Below are 9,634 nucleotides of genomic sequence, written 5' to 3' on the forward strand. Positions count from 1 at the left end.
TCTATGCATTGGTGCCTTTTATTCCCCCCCCCCCACCTCCCCGCCCCTACCCCTCAGACAGCATGAGTCCACCACTGCGTGTCACACTGTGTTTAGAGGACTCATGATTATGAAAATGAGTTCTCTTTCCCATTTTGGGCCATATAAATAAATAATAAACTATCATCAACCAGCATGGAGCATAGTGTTCATTAAGAGAAATGATTGGATCGACAGGATTCACCACAGTCACAAACTGCTGCTGTTCACTTTCTCTGACTTGCCCTCATCATGCAGCTGTCACTTCATGACTTCAGGGTCCCAAAACAAAAGCACGCCACGGAGGATGATGCTCTCTGAACACAAAATCACGGCTGCCATTTATATTTCATCAGCAACTTTTCCTTCTTTTGGAATTTGAGGACTCAAATGGGGAGGGGAGTTTTAGTGTCCGTTTATGTGAGCGCATTTATTTTCAATTCGGCAATTAACTTGAGTCAGACTTCACGGAGGAGCTTTGCTGCGTAGCTTAATTACCAGCTGCTACAATGAACTGTACATTTGGTCTCTCCTCCTCCCACTGAGGCAAAGCACTTCAACAGTTTGCAGTTCAAGCACAAACTTCAGGGTGGAATGTCACATTCAGAGCACATGGGATGATGGGATGCAAAACATTGAGCACTACTTTAAATCTGGGGTGTCCAAACCTGTTAGAGTTGAGGTATATCGCGTCACTTCAACTTAACAAAATCAATCAAATGTAGGTATATTGTTCTTGATAAATGAATATGCTCACATAAAAGAAAAACAGCCTACATTTCAAGCTTTAGATGCAAATAAATGATCGACCAACGTTTGTTAGAAAATGTGATCAACTTTATTTGACTTCATTTTTTGTTGAAATGTTGTCCTCAGGTCAAATTGACCTGTTTTCCTATATCAGTGTTCTTTTTAACTACCCAAAATAACATGATTGATTCCACACAATGCTCTTCGGCAAGTACAAATCTCTCCTTTCATTAATTTTTGTGCGTCTTATTCAATTTTAAAGCATTTGAAAAAACAATTATGTCAGGTGATTTTGAAATAGTATTGAGTAAAAGTTGACATATTCCAGTCTGTGATTGTGCATCTATTCCTTTAATTGTGGTCTAAGTAATTCAGAATTTCTGCTTTTCTAACTCAAACATTAGGTATCATTTCCAATAAATTAGGTTTATTGGCCATAACTTCAAAAAATAACTGTAAACTAAAGTTAATAAGTTAGTGTTACATAGTGTTGAAATTGTCAAACAGTGTCAAAAGTGTTGAAAAAAGGGACAAAAACATAAGAAAAAGTAAAAGAAAATGTATAAACATTTTGACGGGAAGACAACACAAGGGTTAAATAATTTGGATCATTAACACATGAAAGAATATATTTTGAACTCACCTTTAATTGGAACAGTGTTGCATTACCTGGGAGCAGTGATGATGTGCTTGGACTGAATAATAGCTGGCAGTAGGGCTGGGCAAGATATCAGTAGTATTGTGACATCAATATATGATGCTAGGTATCATCTTACATTTTGGACATCGTAATATCGTGAAATGACAGTGTTGTCTTTTCCTAATTTCAAAGGCTGCATTACAGTAAAGTGATGTACTTTTCTGAATTTACCAGACTGTTCTATCTAATTAGTTTTATCATTAGCCTTTACCCACTTAGTCATGATATCCACATTAGTGATGATTATTTATCATAACCTTCATTGTATGACTATCACCACAATATTGACATATCGTAGTATTTGGTCAAAAATATTGTGACATTTGATTTTCTCCATCCCGCCCCCACCCGTCCTCCTAGCATTTGCTGGTAGGTTTTAAGACCAAACGGGGGATAAAAAAACATGATGATTCTAATTTCAGACTCTCTTTCACTTATTCTGCATCAATCAGGAAGGGAGTCAAGATCAGCATAAATACATTCACAACAATAGAAAAAAATCTTGTAAGCGCTGAATGAATTCTCTCATGAGGGTGATGGGATGAATGTTATACAATGCAAATGTAACAATACGCCTGTGTTCATCTCAAGACTGACAGATATAAATGTGGTTGCACAACGTTTATCAGCATGCAAGCCTGATGAAAAAAAAGTACTTTCTGTCGTAGTTTGGCTGAAGAAAGCTAATGTTACTACTTTTGAATATTTATTGCAATTTAAGGTCTCCTCTGTGCTTTTTGTGTGTGCTCCTCAATCAGAGGCGTACCACAACATTCTGGGCCCTATATAAAGGCATTCTCCAGTCTCCACATCTACAGCGATTCATTCTAGCATATTTATGGGCCCTTGTGGGTACTCATTTCCCGTCCCGTATTTCTGCATGCATGTTCCGAGGAGAGATTCCCACTACTGATTCCCCTTTTCCTGACCTACAGTATATCCTTTTTATGTAACAACGTGGCTCTTTAAAGTGCCCCTATATTATGTGTCTCTGGTGCTTCCACAAGCATAAAAAACCATCCATGGTGTTTTGAATGAGCTCCGGTTAAATTTCCTCTGTCTTCAGTCTCCAGGTGAGCTGTTCAACCTCTGCAGGGCTTTCTATGTCACTAGCCGAGACGAGGTGGCTAACCGTAGCATGCTAGCTCGTTCTCAATGGCAAAACACTGCTCCAACAGCCACTAGTTGACCATAGTCTCCAAAAGAACTACTTCTTGCCCATGTTGTGTAGGTATTCCCCAAGTGGCCCTCGTCTAGAAGAAGTCTCCCAGCTAATCCGGCCTTGGACTGACCAAAGCTGGAGAAAGAGTTATCTAGCTGATGGGATCTTACCGAGCTATTGAGCATGTGCAGCTCCCAAAACAGATAGTATAGAAGTGAGACGTCTCCCTCTGTAGCTACAAAAAGTAGGATGTCTCACTCTGTTGCTAAAACTGAGACCTTAACACACAGGTTGAAAACAGGATCTGCAGCAATGTGCAGTGCAACAAATATGTATAACAAATAAATATAAAATATGGTATTTTTTGAAAATGAAACCATGTAAACCTATTCTGGCACATCCTCAAAATACAATTATCAACCTGAACAGGAGCGCTTTAAGCCCCTTTTCCAAATCTACCCTTGTCTGTCCCTCTCCTTTTCATCACCACCATTATTCTGCACATGAGTGCTATTATTGTTTCCTTCATACCAGCAGTGAGATTAAGACCTCATTCAGTCAAAATAGGAAAGGAAGCTTATCCCCAAATGTTTTTCCGGCCTTCATTTTCCGCTATTCTGTCTGGGGAGCCTCTCTGCAGAGATCCGCAATTCATGCAGTTGTATAAATATTTACCGGTTGAAATTTAAATAAAGGAGACCAGTCAGAGTTTCCAGGGGGAGATGTGTTGAAATAACTCGGTTTATTGTGTGATTTCGGATAGGCTTTCATCATGGGCTAGAGTGTCACTACAGTAATGATGAAACATTTCCCCGTGAAGTCTTTTTAACTGTCATAAGTCACACAGTCAAACGTTGCACTATAGAAAACTTTCAACCAAATGTGGCTAGTTGCATTTCTTCTATGTCATGTGTAAATAAGTCAGATATTACAAAAGGGACATAGAGAGAGATATAAGGAGGTGGCTCTGGTCTAAAATCATCTGGCCAAAGGACTACAGTTGAAAAACACTGGCACATTTACAGAAATGTTTATTAATGTTTGTCTTTTATAAAATTAAGAATAAGAAAAGTCGGCTGTATTGTGCTCTTAAGGTACACTTATCGACGGTACTATGAAAGACCTTCACTTGTAATTTAAAGTGCAAACTCAGGGAGTTTCTCCACATTTAGGGAGGTTCATGTTGATTAATTGATAAGTAAATGGATTATAATTGATGATATGGTTATGTTGTTAACCTTGAAAACCTTTTTAGCTTTCTTTTAATTTGAAACAATCCTACCTTTCCTATTAAGGGTATTTTAATGGATCATGCACGGTCTACTGTTTAAAAGGGATAACTATATCTTAAAGACTGCTTTATGAAACAGCTTTCTGACGGAAGGAAAACACAACCAATCCATATGGGATTCAAACCCACATCCTTTAGATGGGAAAGCTATTTCTCTAACAGATTAGCTATCAGGTCTCCCCGACGAGATCTGACTCCTGAAGGATCAGCTCAAGGTTGTTTTTCGGGATAATTAAATAATCCCCATTTGTCCAAAAGATCTTCAAATATGTTCCTTTTTCTCAGCGGCTGCTGACAGGTTGAAGCTCCTCTGCAGCTCTACAACATTTCAGCAGAGATATGCCTCACTTCACCATTTATGAAAATGTTTTGCTCATCGTACTAAAAGAAGAACAAAATACTCGTCAATTGCTTAATAAAACAGACTGATTCTGGTGCAGTTTGGCTTTCATAATAAGAGACACATTTTTAAAACGGTTGACAGAAGGAAAACATGAACTGTCCATGAAGGTTGTGTGATTTGAACACAACCTCCAGACTGCAAAGCCCTTTCTCATCCAGCTGAACCACGGAGAAGAATTAAAAAAAAGTTTGTCAATGGGACTCTGTTTCAGTGTGAAGTCTTTAAACTTAGTTTTTCTGAAACGTAAAGATGAAGGTAAAAAATCTCTTAAAGCTGCTCTAAGCAGTATTTTTAAATCTCTTTACTATCTGCTAGCTGTCCCCCGAACACACTGCAAAAACATCTCCTCACTATCTAATAGCTGCCTGTCCCCAGAGCACGCTGTACAAGAACATCTCAGTATCTGGTAGCTGCTTGTCCCCAGAACACACATGCTGTCAGGCTCCAACTCCAAATAAGCCACAAAGTAAATATTACTGTGATGGACTCAACTGTGCTGTACAAGAGTGCTTCCCTTCCGGTTTTCGTTAAATCGTAATTATGTAAACAAGCTCTGGCCCTGTGAATGCTTTATTGTTATTGTTCATCATGCTTAATTATTATAGTTTTTTTGGCAGAAAATGTGTTCATGTACTGTAGGATCCTATTGCTCACACCAACAGAGAGTAGGATTCCAGGGCCTCAGAGGCTGGATGTAAATCTGAGGTTTAAAGTGGTGATGGTACAAAGCTTTATTATAATGTATGAAGTTACGAAGCATTCTGCCATATATTATTCAAAGCGGCGGTGCTCTCGGTGGATGAGAAACACTGCATGCTTGCTTGGACTGAAACTATGTGTCTGATCTCCAACAGATGTGTTTTGTAGAGGCGGATTTTTAAGCCCTTTGGGGTTTGAGCGGCTCTGAGGTAACAAGGGTTCATAAAACCTGACTGTGTATGAAACAATTAGAGCTTTGCTTACTTATTACTTTCCAGTCCAAGCTACCCCATGAGGAGTCCTCTGTGAGGAGAATTTTAAGTCTCAGCTCCGACTGGCAATATCTAACTGACATTTGCACAGCCGCCATCCATGCGTCCTCTCGTAGGTGATTACTGTACCTCGGCACAGAGATGTCAATCACCTTAACACCCAGCAGAAACTGAATGACATTTCATCATTGCAAGACAATTCTAAAACCTATAACAGTGATGAAGCAAGTTTTCCAATCAGATTAAGTTGAAATATGAAGGTACCGTGCAGAAAATGATGCTGTTTCACAGGTTTAATGACATAAAGAAAGAAAAGACGATTAGGGATAAATACCAGTGGTAAATATAAAGATTATGTTTTTTTGGTGGAAACATATGATTGGTTAACTTTGATTTGTTGCGCATCAAGCCGTCATGCAGCAACAGTGTCAGGCTTCAGTTTGTAACTTCATGTCACCGGCTTCCATATAAAATGACTTGCAGCCCATTGCTTTGTCCCATTCTTCCTTCCAAAAGTCTTCCAGTTCTTTGAGATTTCTTGGCTGTTTTTCACGCACTGCTCTTCTAGGTCTATCCATAGATTTTCAATTATGTTGAGGTCAGGAGATTGTGAAGGCCATGGCAAAACCTCCAGTTTACACCTCTTGATGTAATCCACTGTGGATTTTGAGGTGTGTTTAGGATCATTATCCATTTGTAGAAGCCATCCTCTCTTTAACTTCAGCTTTTTCACAGATGGCATCAAGTTAGCGTCCAAAATTTGCTGAAATTTTATTGAATCCATGTTCCCTTCTACTCGTGAAATGTTCCCTGTGCCACTGGCTGCAATACAACCCCAAAGGATGATTGATCCCCCCCATGCTTAACAGTTGGACAGAGGTTCTTTGTATTCAATTCTGTGCCCTTTCATCTCCAAACATACCTTTGCTCATTCCGGCCATAAAGTTCTATTTTAACCTCATCGGTCCTCAGAACTTGTTCCAATATTTTAACCTCATCGGTCCTCAGAACCTTGTTCCCACAATGCATCAGGTTTGTCTATATGTTAATTTGCAAACTTCAAACGCAGATTTTTGTGGTGAGGTTTTCTTCCGATGACTCTTACGTGAAGACCATGTATGTAAAAGATCATCTTTTCTTGACTCTTTATACACATTAATACATATTTTTACCTGGGGTGCCCAATTTTTCGAACATATATATATGCAGAGAGGGTCAGAATGGTCAGAACAGCATTCAGAAATAGCACACGATTAATTCAGTGAAGTTTGACCATTTGGCCAGTTTGACCATTACCACTCCTACATTTTATCATGAAGTCACAGTAGCGTTGTCCACATGCATCTCATGCAGAATGCTGAGGCAGTGGAAACTGACTAATATGGGGCTATTTATGGACGTCAGTGAGAGCTTCCTGATTAACTTTGTCACAAGTGTGGGAGGCAATGCTTTCACACCGGAAAATTTACACCATAGCCTTCTACTGATCCTGCCCACGTGATTTATAATGGCTTTGGTATCTAATCTGCTGCCTGCCTCCCCAATGCCCTTCACTGTCTTGATATAGAAGATAGAAAGGAAGAGGGGGAAAACATGGGGTTCATATTCAAGGAGGAACAACACATGAATTACAATGTGGCCTGATAAATACGTGCGTACATTTTGAAACAACACTACAGCCATGCTTGCAGCTCTGTGAGGCGGTATGGAATCACAGAGTTCACAAAGTTCACTTTGCAGGGTTTCCATATTCAAAATCTTTGTTTAGTGTTAGATAACATTTGCCAATTAACAAGAAATACAATGACAGCTGAAGTTGAATGTCATTAGTTTTGCAGGTATTTTATTATGAACAACGGATGGAGATGAAAAGTTAAGGTTTTTACGATTGCTTCGCGGGGGGAACCTTTAGGTGCAGTATGTCTGAACCAGATTTCATGTTGATCCATGCAATAGTTGAGAGTTTTTACTTAAAACCTCAACCTGCTGCCAGTGCTATTGAAAAAATCAGGGGATTATTAAAATCATTAGGATACATCCTCCAGGAACTAATGCCTTCACAAAATGTTGTCCCAATCTTTACAGCAACTGTTGGGATATTCTACTGGATGAGTGAGAACATTGACCTCATGATAGTACTAGATGAAAAGTCAATGTATCCCTGAAGTCATCAAGATTCCACCACTGGGGATCATGAATAATTGTACTAAATATCATGGCAATCCACTTAATAATTATGGAGCCATTTCACATAAATCCATAAATGTCAACCTCATAGTGGTGGTCTGTACGAGAAGTCATGGCAATCCATTCGTGGTTGTTGAGATATTTCTGTCCGCACCAAAGGCTTGGACTGACTGACAGACCATCCCTCAAGGCACACGGCTCTGGCTAAAAGATGAAGGAATGAGGTTTTGTTAGATGCATTTAATGCTTCAAGCGTTTCTGCAGTGCACATCTGGATGCCACACAGCAAACCAGAAAGACGAGTTCTGCTGGGGATCATTTGCCAGTTCGAGGCTCAGCTTAGCTGAGGGGCTTGGCGGGGCCAGCCTCTGACAGCCACATTGTTTAAAGCTTCAGGAGATTAGCTGAGCCACAGCCGCTGTCAGGCGCTGATATGACTGCTGCCGAATTTACAGCATGGAAGTCAGGTCTGGGTCTTGCTCTCTGTGTGGCCCTGACAGGCATCTGTGTTTATTCCAGCTAAAGAGTGGGAGCAGGAAAACATCTGCAGTGTTGTTAGAGCTGCATGGGGGATGGGGCAGAGGTTAGGGCCCTCCGGCGATGCCCTCACCCAAAGGCAATCTCATTTTAAAAGGTTCTCATTACCCCCAAGTCACTGCAATCAGGTGTGCCGTAAATCCTTCGGATCCAATTTATTCTGGAGTGGGCTGACATGGAGCCTCCATGCTAAGTAATAGCTTTCCAGGACTTCCTACCTTAGACTAGCACACACAGGCTAATCCACTGATTATAATAGCTGACAAGGGCAAAGTATGGCAAATCAAATTAAATAATATTAACTGGGTGTCCTGTTCATTATCTGGACATTAAATTAATCTTTTACATCTCCACTAAAGCACCAAATGACATCTTCTGGTGTGTTTAAAAATGTATCGATATCCACTGAAGTGGAATTGTCTGTCAAATTAAAGTGTTTTTTTGTATCTCTGTTTAAATTATCAATTTCATAGTTTTAGTTAGTTCTAGTTTTATTTTATTTCTGTGTCATGCAAAACATTTGGTCCATCCCACATGGGATAACAAGACACCCCTTTTAACAGACATCTTCCAGTGTAGAGAAATGCATGAATAACAGAAAACAAAATTTAAAAAATTAAAATAAAAACTACGCACACAAACTAATATCTACCGATCATCTTGGTAAAGAGCTTTTTTTTCCTTTTCCTTTATCTCAAGATAACTGGCTAATGTATACATTTCACATTTAAACATCAAATTAACATTTATTTACATGTTTTATGTTATATACATCTACAGTATTCCAGTGTTTGGCACTCTTAGTTTCCATGTCTATTCCCTTAACTGACATCAGTGTTGCAACTAAGGCAGTTTCTTAACTTGACATGTATGGCTCCCTCTGGCTTCTCTTTACATATTAAAGCCAATCAAGTTCAAGAAGGACTGCCTTCATTAACGTTGCCTTGTGGGAATAACCAAATCTCAAAGTCAGATTAGAAACAAATCTCAATAACTATAACTAAAGGAGCCCCTAAATTATCACTATACACTCACCGGCCACTTTATTAGGTACACCTGTCCAACTGCTCGTTAACACTTAATTTCTAAGCAGCCAATCACATGGCGGCAACTCAGTGCATTTAGGCATATAGACATGGTCAAGAGAATCTCCTGCAGTTCAAACCGAGCATCAGTATGGGGAAGAAAGGTGATTTGAGTGACTTTGAACGTGGCATGATTGTTGGTGCCAGAAGGGCTGGTCTGAGTATTTCAGAAACTGCTAATCTACTGGGATTTTCACGCACAACCATCTCTAGGGTTTACAGAGAATGGTCCGAAAAAGAAAAAACATCCAGTGAGCGGCAGTTCTGTGGGCGGAAATGCCTTGTTGATGCCAGAGGTCAGAGGAGAATGGCCAGACTGGTTCGAGCTGATAGAAGGGCAACAGTGACTCAAATAACCACCCGTTACAACCAAGGTGGGCAGAAGAGCATCTCTGAACGCACAGTACGTCATACTTTGAGGCAGATGGGCTACAGCAGCAGAAGACCACATTGGGTGCCACTCCTTTCAGCTAAGAACAGGTAACTGAGACTACAATTTGCACAAGCTCATCGAAATTGGACAATAGAAG

General features: G+C 39.9%; 1 long non-coding RNA gene across 1 annotated transcript in view; it reads right to left on the minus strand.

Annotated features, from left to right (window-relative positions):
- Positions 1 to 8,476: 8,476 nt before the first annotated feature.
- Positions 8,477 to 9,634, minus strand: part of LOC117947911 — a 19,815-nt gene continuing 18,657 nt past the window's right edge. The window contains exons 3-4 of the long non-coding RNA XR_004657356.1: positions 8,977 to 8,981; positions 8,477 to 8,572 (exon numbers count right to left, since the gene is read on the minus strand). This is a non-coding gene — a long non-coding RNA (uncharacterized LOC117947911). The remainder of the gene's footprint in view (positions 8,573 to 8,976; positions 8,982 to 9,634) is intronic.

Source organism: Etheostoma cragini, chromosome 7 (genome assembly GCF_013103735.1).
Source record: "Etheostoma cragini isolate CJK2018 chromosome 7, CSU_Ecrag_1.0, whole genome shotgun sequence".
In the NCBI taxonomy this organism is placed as follows: domain Eukaryota; kingdom Metazoa; phylum Chordata; class Actinopteri; order Perciformes; family Percidae; genus Etheostoma; species Etheostoma cragini.